This window comes from Aphelocoma coerulescens, chromosome 5, assembly GCF_041296385.1.
Source record: "Aphelocoma coerulescens isolate FSJ_1873_10779 chromosome 5, UR_Acoe_1.0, whole genome shotgun sequence".
Classification (NCBI taxonomy): Eukaryota; Metazoa; Chordata; class Aves; order Passeriformes; family Corvidae; genus Aphelocoma; species Aphelocoma coerulescens.
The window spans coordinates 33,868,280-33,880,685 of NC_091019.1; the positions used below are offsets into that span (position 1 = coordinate 33,868,280).

Sequence of the window (12,406 nt, forward strand, 5' to 3'; positions counted from 1 at the left end):
AGGAAACACAAAAGAACCTCAAAGTGATATCAAGGACTGTCACAGAAAGAAAAAAAAAAAACAGGGTAAGGAAAGAAAGTATAGTTATTTTAAAAATAAGAAAACAAGTACAGGAAAACATTTCTTAGTACTTCAATTTATCCAGAAGCGTAATGTGAAGGGTCTGATTCTTTAATCCTTGATATTGTACAAGCCAAAACTGAAACAAACCAGAAAACCTTTATGCCCCTTAAGCCATCTCAACATAGACTCCAGAACCTGAGGTACATCAAAACACCAGCTGCTTTCAAACAGGTAGGCTGCAGCAATCCTGCTGAGCTGCGTTTGACACATTTCTGCAGAAACTTTGAGGATAAACAATGAATTACGCTATTTAGTATGTTGAACTTTGTAGTTGCATCAGATAAGAAGCTGATTGTGAGCCCTCCAACTAAACACATCTACTACATGGCTGTTCTAATGTTTCCTGTTACAAGGAATTAGGAAATGGCAGGAAAGCATGGCAGAGCCATTTTTAGGGCTGGTGAATTGAGAGATTTAGATAAACATTTTAAGTTTTGTTTCCTGGCCTATTTGTTCTGTTATCACAATTCTGACTGCAGAACCTTCAAGCACAGGACAGCTTTAATATTGTTGGAAATAGGGAAGAGGAAGAATACTTGCTATCAACTCTGTTGCCACTACATGGTCAAGCCGGAGGAGGACAAAAATGGAAGAACAAAATTATCACCACTTGATTTATTAGCTAATAGTAACAAGACACTGAGGGCTATTACAGCTCAGACACTGAAGGCACAAGGCCTTGTCTGGAAGAGTTTACACTGACCACAACCAGTCAGGGCATCACAGGATTCTGTGAGACTAAGGGGTAAAAAATATTTTCTGTTCAGACCCTCCAAACCTTTTTTTTACTGACATTGCTTGGTATTACTAGGTCTTGATACCTTGATTTAATGTTTGAAAGACCGGTGTGTTGACAAGAGTGTGATTGCCTCAATATGGAATTGTGTCCCTGGAGATGGAGAGGAGACAGGAAAGGCAGCAGAGGCAGCTGATGAGACAAACAGAAGGCTTTCTTCTGAGGTTAACTACGAGGGAGTATGCCATGTAATGTTTTGATGATTGCCGTGCTCGCTCCACAACAGACAGCACACTGAGATAACAGTAAAATCTATGCCTGTCCTCTTCTTAAGTCTGAGACAATAATATCAAAGGTAGCAAGATCATTTTAGCATTCAAAATAAGTAACCAGGTGCTGACCGGAAGCCACATCTGAGCGTCTGAACTAAGAAAAACCCACAGAGCTTCAAGTGCCCATGACGCATTCTTTTCCAACTGAGTGTAAATAGGACATGTCACCTCACCCAACACCACGGACCACAATGTTTTGAAGGTAGCAAAGGAGGAAACCATACTGCAAAGAGGAAGCAACAAATGAAGTTTTAAAAAGCTTGCAGGTTTAACTCAACTCTATCATAACCAGAAACAGCTATTAAGTTGTGAAGCAATAACACATCATTAGCAATTAAACTGCTTGAACTGGATAGCAATCTCTCAAACATTTTTAATGGCACCACAGAGTGTAGGAATTGCTCACCACTATACGCAAGGCAACCACTGGCCAGGTATTGTTTATCAGAGTGATTAGAATACAGCACACCACTACCACAGGTACCTGTGCAAAATGCAAAACAAACACCATGTAATTTCATATGGAACTAAGAAGCAGGGCCAACTGGGAAATGGTTTTATTTTTGTTTTATTCTTCACTGGCTTAGCAAAAGTAAAACCCTGCAAAACAACATTTTTTTAGTTGGGAGGGTGCAAGAATGGTGAGAGAGAGAAAAAAAAGAAACATCCAGACAATAACTCAGATGTTATCTTGTGTAGCATGTCTCTAGTTATGATCAAGAACCTCTACCTTGTCTCTTTTTTGTGTTCAAGATTTTAATTTTACCAGCAAAAACACATTTCCACAGAACAAGCTACTTCTGATAAAACACATTTTATATTCACATCACAGTTGTCACAAAAATTTTCAGCACAATCAAAATAAGTACTTCATTGTGTTGAAATCTGCTGAAAATCCACTGGTTTACAGAGACAGAAAGTTGCAATCATTACTTTATTTGTTTGTTCAAAATGCTTTTGATTCAAAACTGCATTACACCAAAATGGGGGTGACTTTCAACCATCTTAGAAAGAACCACCAAATCCTGGGCTGAAGCTATAATAAACTCAAAATTTCCCTATATTTCATGGGAACATACTACATACCACTCAACTTGCTTTCAATTACTATTCAGCCTCCTGAACACAAACTTTCCTTGTTAGTAGCAACAAGGAAAATAAGGTATCCCTAAGGAAAATCCACAGCTCACTAAAATAAGTTTTCCAAGTCCTTTACACTGTCAGAATGGCACTAAGGTGATAGAACCTCCTCTCACCCACAGGACCTTCTCATCCAGCCATTCCATTTTAACAGACAGCAGGTTCACCTCAGGATACATCTAGACCGTGCGTCGTAAATACTAGAAAGATTAGCCTGTGCTGACCTCTCTGCCTCTGTGACTCATCTGCTGCTGGAGCCCTCTGGATCCCAACAGCTCATTTCACGCTAGCTCACATGACCATCACAGTGGTGACTAAGAAGCAGATGCACCCTCAGGAAAAGCAGAACTGGGCAGTTTTGGACGGTAAGCGAAGACAAGGACTTGGCCAAAAGCCATTAAGGACTTGACATGTTGATCCCATGCTATTCAGAGTCACCTAATATTAACCTGGAGGAGAATAATTTGCTAGTTTGCATGATTCTGGTGCACAGTCAAAAGAACAAACTAAAGGCTGCAAGAGGTTTTTGGCATTTAACCTGAACCCACCACGAACTTTCCTCTTGAGATTCAGATTCAGTCATTGACAGGCACTATATTAGCTTGAAGGCACTGAAGTTTGTCCTAAACTTCATTCCTACCAAACATTAACAAGAAAAGATTGATAGACTCCTGAAGCTCTAAAAACACCTGTAGGCCCATCTTCTTAGTCACTCGTCCTTCAGTGGGCAGCTGTTTTCAGTGGGTAGCATAACTCTCAAACATGACAGGCCTTGTTTCTAGTCTTAAAACAGAACATCAATATTATCAGTTTGAAGTTAAAACAGAGAAGACAGCAAAGAAAAAGAGGTTGGATGATATTTATGAAAGATCATTCGGCAGCAGATGCTGATGATGACTGGACCCAGGAATTTGGTACAAGATGCAAATATTTACTGCCTCTGAGATGTGACTGTAGGCCGAAGGGAGACAAAATGTCACATTTCATAGCATAAACAACAGTAAATAAAAGACACAGCAGCTCAGGCTTCAACACAAATGAGCTTGTCAAATCCCATCAGCTAGAATTTGAACTGTTACCCTGCTGAAATGCATACTATTGTTTCTTGTGATCAAGTATTACATGAGTTCAGTAACCACATGTCAGACAACAGGCATTACAGCTTATTATTAACCCCCCCTACTAATCTTTGGAAATGGTCTGTATTGCCTGACTCACACAAAAACACATGAGAAAACATTTCATATTTTATTTTAAGAAGCAAGTCCCCATTAGCGAATAATTTGGCACAGCAGTGTCAGACAACCAAAAGAGTTGGTGTTGATCCCCCTTTAACTACCCTGTAACTGCATCATTGTTCTGTTCCAAACTCGCCTGCTCTGGCTCCCTGGTGAGAATGTCCCTACTCTGCCTGTGGCTTGATGACCAGCAACTGGCTTAGATTCTTCTGCCTTCACAACAGCCTTGAGCACTACCAGATAGCACAGAGCTAGCTAGCAGCAAAAGTTCTGGTTTAATTTCTTACAAAATTTCTCTAGTTGGTGCACATCAGAACCACCCCACATAATGAACAAACATGCAGCAAGCAAAGATCATTGAGGACTAGTTTCAAAATCTCAGTGAAAAGACCACTGTGGTTACAGGCTAGGAGAAATTTGAGGTACAAAATGAGTCTTACTGGAGGATCTGCTTGAACATGGGAGTTTATGTATCTCTGCTTTCAGTTTACTTGAAAAAATATAGGACCTCCTGTATAGCATACATTCCCAAAGTGTCCTAGAGCCAAAAGCTTCAAACACTTGAAAGAGAATTCTGTATTCAGATTACTTATAATAAATTTTAATTATACACCACCTTGCATAATTTATAGTTCTTCCTTAGACCCAAATTACAAAATCCAGCCTTCTGTTTCGCTAAGCAAAATCAATAAACAATGAAATTTGCCAAGTCAAAAATCTATGATTTAAAAAAAACAATGAAAAATGAAAGATAAGCAAGCGAAGCAAAAAACTGGATAGAATCAGATATTTTAAGAACTCAAGAATTTATTTATTTTGTATGCAAGATATCAAGATTTTTTCCCCATTCCTTCAAAGCTACAGAAGCATAGCTGTTGAAGCCTGAAATTGTAGTTCCATACCCTTTTGCTTTTAAATTAAACAAATGATCTCAGTTTTTGGAGCAGTTTTTGACTCCAGGGAAACTATGCCATTAAGAGAGTGCCAAAAATGTACTTAATTGATGAGGGTCCCAAGAACAGCTCAAAAGAGGGCAGATATACCACATATAGATTTCAAGGAAATTACTGAAAAGCCATAGAGCTTCAACAGAACGTGATATGTGAAACATAGCGTATGAAAGACTCACTATCAAAAGGGTAAATTCAGTTCAGGAGATATTAATCTGATTACCTAAGAGCTACTATGAATTGGATATGCTCCTTTGTGCACTAAATCCAACCTGGACAGATGGAGGAGACTTTATGCTCCATTTTCTGACATGTAATTAGTGTTTAAGGGACAATCGAGTTACAGATACAAAGTTTCAAACAATTTTTTCTTTTGTACAGTACATGTACAGTAACCAGCCTATAACAACAGATTTTCTGACCATTTACTTGAGTGGCTTACATGGTCCACAACTTGACTTTGCTGTTCTCATTTTCAGTGTAATTCATTCTATGCACCTGCCTGACAGAAAACCAGCCCAGCAACACCCTTAAACAAAGCAATCCATATAGAACTCTGAAACTAGACTTGCACAGACTGAATTCTGGGCTAATTTTATGCAATGCAGGTTTTTATCCAAATGATAAGAAATTTTAATATTTTTTTGCACCATATCCTCCTCCACTTGCAAGCTCCTCCCCTTGTTGGATTTACACAATATCAAACTTCCATGCCTGCAAATTATCAAGTCACTGGCCTTGGACTATCAGGTAGCTATTAAAACATTACTATTTTCCATTATAGTAATGAATGCTTTCAAAAGAACATACTTGAAATCTATTTTTGTTTTTGTTTATAAACTCCATTTAAAATTGTGGCAAAACAAGCCTTAAAAATCAGATGTCTAATTAGGACATCCGTAACTTGACATTTTATATTTAAAAGGCTGTTTGCATGGCTTATCCTAGACTTTAGCCTTTACAGGCTACACCAGCTACCTTCTGTTCACAAGGCCACCTTCTGTTTATTCCTCCATCAGCAGCCTACATCTGTAAGAGTGTGCTCATATGCACAGGTATATGAATAACAGAATTAGTTTTACAAAATATAGGGAAAGGCTTAGCCCATCTCCACTAGCACTGCCCTATATAGATTTTAATTATTTTGAACATAACTTTTAATTACTTCAGCAGAGAGAGATCAATCCTTTCGTTAAGGCAGGGAGTATTCAGGGAGAGCAGTTTTGGGAAGGGTGGCTTGTGGCAGAAGTCACAGCTGGTACCCATCCAGCAGCCATGGCCGAGTCAGCTGCGCCACAAGGGCGCCGGGGCTCGCTGCCAGCCAACTGACGGGGAAGTAAGACGGAGAGGCGAGTTCATGAAGAAAGACTGCGGCAGCGTGGGAGGACTATGACCTTTTGATCCCCGAGATGTTCCTGAAGTACCAAAGTGACATGTCAGCTCTAATAAGCTGAACTCTCAGACTGGTGGCAGGGGACTACAAATTACTGTGAGATCTGAAGGCATTTGTTGTGATGATCCTGGCCTGGATGGGGCATATCAGCAGGACTATCTGACAGTCTACCCCGACAATTCCCAACCCGGGGGTTGTAACCTCCAGCAGGGTCACAGCCGCACAGAGCGGGGTTGCAAGACTGACAGAGATGTGATTGTTTATGTTAGTCTTTAGGGTCACAAGCTTGGCTGGGGTGAGTTGACCAAAAACAGAGGCACAAACACAAACCATTTGGGAACAGCTGGCCTAAGAGATTTCGCACTCAAAAACAACTTCTGGATAATCAGCTAAAACGTGCCCAAACCACTGCCTTGCATATCCCTGTGCCAGCTTGAAACAAGAACTCTGCTGCCAGGTATCAGACTGGCTCAAATTACTCCTAAAGGATCATGGCTGCATACTCAGTAGTAGCATCCGTTCTGCTTTCTTCGTGACAAATTTTCCATTGTTAACAGTGCAGCTATTCATACTTGAGGCTTTGCCTTTTCTACCTTTCCTGGTGCTAGTTAGGCATCAGCTCATGCAGGAATATTCTCTAGGTTGCCTGAGGGACTGGAGCAACAGCAGGACATTTTCGGAGAGCAGAAATTAGTAAAAACATAGTCTTCCTTTAGTTAAGCTCCACGCATTTCCTCTTTCTACAATTTCTTCACCCCTCTTTCTGTACTGCACTGTGACCACTTGAGTTATTCTCCTCTGAATGCTTCTTTTTTTATTTTTTGGTATAACTGATATTATGAGAAGACTACCAGAGTCCAAAGTAGGTTAATTTTTTCCATTTGAAACATGCAAACTCTGCTCATGCTCAAGCTCCCTTTTTAAATTAAATTAAGAAATAATGCACCAGCTGTATACTGTCTTTTATTGTTGCATTATATTTGGGTTTCCATGTAACATTTTAGGAGCAGACTGTCACTGGGAAGAAGTTCATTCACATGCCAGAGCACCCAGCTTCAACCTCCAAAAAAGGCTAACAGGTTATAAACTTCCATCATTAAGATAATAAATCATTATTGCAATAATAAAGCAGGAAATAGACACAAATTAAGCAGAAACACCAATGTGCTCTTTTTACGATTAAGGGGAATCATCAATCATAGAGACTGCCTGAGACTAACAAGGAACCACTTTTTCAAACATCCTGCAGTAAACCCAGAGGAAACCCAGCTGGAACTGCACTAGAATATAGACATGAGACTCTAAAATTATCCTCTGTCCTCTCGCCCTCCCTTTTGGCATAACATTCACACCTCAGGTCACTCTTAACTGGTTCAAGTTCTGCAGGTGAGCCACATCTTTCTGTAGTGCCTGAAGCCAAATATAATTCCCATAGTGATGTTTTCCAATGTATCAAAATCCTTGTGGTTCCTTCCAGCTCCATCAGAATAAAGATCCAGTGCTGGTACTATAAAACTCCAGAAAAAATGGGACTGAATGCTACTTATTGATGAGTATTTTTTCCTCAGCCTCTGTAGAGATTCAAGGATAACTCTCAGTGAGTTTAGACAGAATTTAATTGTGCACAGGGACAAGTGGTGTTTTTCTCTTTTTTACCCTTGAATTCATTTTTTTACAACGTAATTTAAAAGATAAGTTCCACCAACATGGAGGTACAACGTGTAAGGCTGCAGAAGGAACTCAAGAGCCAAGCCAGGCCTCATGTTTCTGATTGAAACCACTGATTTGCAGGACCACAGTAAAAAGTTCTATGTTCACGCACACTGAAATATGAGTTAATCTTACTTATAAACATTTTTATGGCATAAGGAAATGACCAACTGCAAATTGTTACAATACTTTACAGCTATATGCCATCAGCTGAAACTCAGTACCTGACCCATGCATGCTCTCAATCCTAGTGCAGCAGGATTCATGGACATCCACTCTACTTTGCACTGGAAGGTGTAGCATGTACACAGTCACACTTTTTCTCAGTGGAGGTAAGTTACTTAGCAGCTGAGAGGTGGCAACTTCTAACCACTCAACTATGACTGTAATCACTTCTGCTATTGTGCTTCTCATTATATAGATGAATGATTCCCAGCAAATGTACCTGAAGGGCTTTTGGACTACAAATTGTTGATTAATGATTGTAAGTCACATCACATCTTCAGAAAGAAACCACAACAAAGCAGTAAAACTTTGTATGCTCTCATCGTGGCAATTAGGATATGAGGAATGGAGATTCTCTTAAACTGATCTATAGAGGTCTTTGAATGCTCCTGCTGACAGTTTTCAACCTTTCTGTAGTCTAGATCAAATGATTATGCATATGTCATTCAACTCAGAACTTCCACAGACACATACAGTCTCCGCAACACTGTTTTACTGAGAGATTTATCTTTCGATTAAAAAGCCGTTAAAATTTGGCTGGATGTTATTATGTCACTACTTCCCACTTGGTGAAATATAGCATCAAAATTAGAGAACATGACAACTGTAATCATGAAATCTAACTGCTCCATACACCACCGCAACCCTGCCTCATGCAGAAACAATGGCAGTATCATTTCCCCTAATGGTTAATATCATTTGTTCCAGGCCCTGTAATGATGGTGCACTTCCTTGTGCTGTTCTCTACAACCAGAAGGGCTTTTTTCCTTCCACTGAAGCACAGGAGGGCAGACTCCACTACTGTTAAGAGCACAGAGTTACAAGAAATGTGGATATAGAGCAAACACAAGAATGAAATCCTATTTTGAGAAGGCTTCTTTTTCCCTACAACTTGTATTAATGAGTTTTATCAAGGTTGCTCCTTTTTTTTGGTGCCCTCTGTTTACCTATCCTGAAATGGATGTACTATGTCATCTTCCAGCAGTTTAAGGAAGATGAGCTCCTTCTCACCTTTGAGAGTATGTAAGGCTAATAATAATTTTCATGAAAGCTAGAGAAGTAACTCAAAGACAGAACAGCCTGAAGGAATAAAAGGCTTCCCACAGCATTGTTAGCTGGTGAAGACAATTACAGGGTCTCTGCTGGAGCAGATTCTTAACATGCAGCTGAGACATGAAGTCCAGCAGAAAAATAAAGAACTAAGAAGAAACTACTCCAGCTGTTGCATTACTGAGCTCACGTGAATGAGAACCAGTGACTTAGGCAACTCTATCTACTCCAACACTGAAGTCAGAGATGCCCAAGGCTCAGACCGGGAGGCAAAATCCTGTGGCTCACTGAGCTCTCCTGTCCCATCACAGAGGGGTTCGTGATGTTGGGTGTGAGTGCCAACCAAACCATCAGGTGAGAATAGTAATTCATATCGAAGCAAACACAGAGGGCAAAATCTCACTATGCTTCCCTACATCATCATAACTGTAGCAAAATCATGTAGCAAAAGCTATACTGTAGCACTTCCCTATCTCCATAAATCACAAACCAAGAAGAGAACTGCATTAGAGAATCACAGAATCAGTAAGGCTGGAAGGGTCCACAGTGGATCATCTAGTCCAACCTCCCTGCTTAAGCAGGGTCATGATAGAGCACATGGCACAGGACTGCATCCAGATGGTTCTTGAGTATCTCCAGTGAGGGAGACTCCACAACCTCTCTGGGCAACTTGTTCCAGTGCATGCTCACTCACACAGTAAAGTTCTTCCTCATGTTCAGGTGGAACTTCCTGTGCTTCAGTTTCTGCCCACTGCCTCTTGTCCTGTTACTTGGCACTACCCAGAAGAGCCTGGTTCCATCCTCTTGGTACTCTCCCTTCAGATATTTATATACAATGACATGGTCCCCTCTTTACCCTTACAGGAATGTGCTTTAATTTTTAGGGTTCATGCTGCACACTAGTCTCAGTGTTTTACTGAAGGAAATTTACTCTTCAGTATGCATAGACATGGCTTAATCATTGGAATTCACCTTCCAAACAATCTGGAAATACCATTAGTGTTATTTGTACCCATTGCCTTTTTGTGTATTTAAAATTCACTACGTTTCACAGGGTCCATATAAGGGGTCACAATCAAAAGACCTTTCTTACACCATGCCAGAAGGTTCTTGAGTTTCAACATGCTAGTGACCTCCATACAGATTATACCATAATGGTAAAAAAATAAAGGGGGTTTAGTAATTATTCCCAAATACTTGGGTCTCAGAAAATCAGAGTGAATTCATATTAAAATGATATGATATTAATTTATGAACTATCCTATTCAAAAATGTATTATAATTAACTAACATACTGCTTCTATGATCCAATACAAACAAGCTCCTCTTTCAATCAAAATTGTGTAAATCAGACTGCAATCAGTTTACAGAGCATTCAGCTAAAATACTAACAGCCTAAAACATGCCAGACTGTTATGATACTTTCCAGTGCATTTAAATTCCTATCATTCTGGAGAACTTCACAAGGACATGAAGTATTCTGCATTAGCTTTAAAACTACAAGGAGGAAGTGTTTAAGAAACCTGTTTAACAGCTGCTTGATTCATAAGCTCACAGTTCCTGCAAAACAGGTATTTTTATGTTTCACAGAATATTCTTTTTTATTTTAATTAAGTCACCTGTGGGTCCAGCCCTAAGCATTAAGTGTACACATAAATCAATAAATAAACAATCCTAAACCAACCAACAGCCTCTGATCTCTGGGGGCTCCTCAGTTCACTTGATAATTCCTTCAGTGTTTTCACTCCATTTGGCACCAGGACTGAAAAAAGGAGATTTGAAGGGAAAAAAGTAATAAACTACAGAACTGATCTTACTGAGGTGAAGAGAAAGTCAATCCATTATTTTCCCTATAGGAATACAGGAAATATTAAGAAAAAAAAGTTGCAAAAGAAAAATAAAGTCCCAAATTTAAAAAAAAGGTAAACTGAGGCTGGAAGAATAAAACAAATTAACCACAATATGTCAAGGGATCAAGAACAAAGCAAGGAAGAGAAGTTGAAGATGCCAGCTTCAAATCTTCTGCTCCTAAACTAAAGTAGGAAAATCCTGTGGGTGGGAGATATTATGGTAGCTTAGTGTTCTCCAGTCTCCAAAACACAAAAGCCTACTCCTGGCTCAACAGCTTAAAAGAATTCAAGATCAGAGCAACAAAGATGAAAAGGTCAGACTAAACTCATTGCTCACACTGTGCACTAAAAATATACAATGCTATGACAAACCACTTGATGAACACTAATGGCAGAAGACTGAACACTGGCCTCTCCAGATCTAGTGCAAGTTTAGAGACAATTTTAAACACAAAGTAATTCTGACTTTTTCAAACAAGTATTTGAAATTACTAGCTGAGACTAAAGAAGCCCAAGACAGCATTCCTTTTTTTTGCTTGACACTTTGCGCAGGCTGGGAGGGGAATACTGTTCTTGTAAATACCAACACACCCCTGAATTTTTTCCAAGAAAGATGGAGTTTGGCTTTGATGTCTGTGAGAGGAAGTTAGAGCTTGCAAATACATTAACAGCATAGGCACTAGTGGACTAGAAGGGATCTCTCAAGCAGGTCATCTTGTCCTATCTCTGCAGTACACAAATGAAACACAAATTTCCCTGTTTGCCTAGTGCTAAAATACATAGGATTAGAATTAGTTTCTAAAGACTTTTTATATTAGGCAAAATTTAGTCATGTGAACTTCACAAGAATAGCAAAAATAGTACAGCCACAGATAACTTGTTTAAAAAAATCCATTAACAGTCATACAAAATATTTCTATTGTTCATGTAGCCTAATGCAGCTTGAACTTTTTTTTTTAATTAAAGATATTATTTTAATTGGGTAAGAGCTATTTTTTTCTATTTAAATGATAAAGCATTGGTTCTTAGGGTACTCCTGGGCTTGTCTGACCACCCCTGCAACATAAAATAATTTTAGGCTTCTCCAAGTTGTCTTTGGAACAATTAAACAGAGGCTATTCCACAAAGCAAGGATGGAAGTGAAACAGCAATGTCCACCATCATCCTCCAGACTATCCCCTCTGATGACAAGGTTTGAGAGATGGCTACGTAAGAATGGTGAGGTTACAAGAAAAACTGAATTTGTTTCCTAGGGAAGAAATGACAGCCCTACATGTCTAAGAATTTTAGAGCTGGAGAAAAGTATTATTAGTCCTAACTCCCTCATCCGATAATCTGACAGGTATGTAAAGGCCAAATGAATGCAAGGACTCAGACTATAAGTAGAGAAACTTTGGTATTTTATTCGTAACTTTAATTTGTGGCAAACTATGCTTTTTTTTTTCCTCTATCTGGAAGCAGGAGTATGTACAGATCTGGGAATTTAGCTGGATATAACCATTTCCTACAAGAAATATCAACAAACAGTTTATGAATTCTTACATTGCTACATAGTGGTGGGATTTTACAGCCAGCACTGCTTTTATAAATCCATTCATGTTCTCATAAGAATCTAACATATTTTTAGAACACAATTTTTATGCACTAGATTACAACCTT

At 39.2% G+C, this 12,406-nt stretch overlaps 1 protein-coding gene across 9 annotated transcripts in view; it reads right to left on the reverse strand.

The window, feature by feature from the left end:
• RAD51B (RAD51 paralog B) overlaps positions 1–12,406 on the reverse strand; it is a 393,397-nt gene that overhangs the window by 213,334 nt on the left and 167,657 nt on the right. The gene's annotated exons all lie outside the window — the stretch shown is intronic.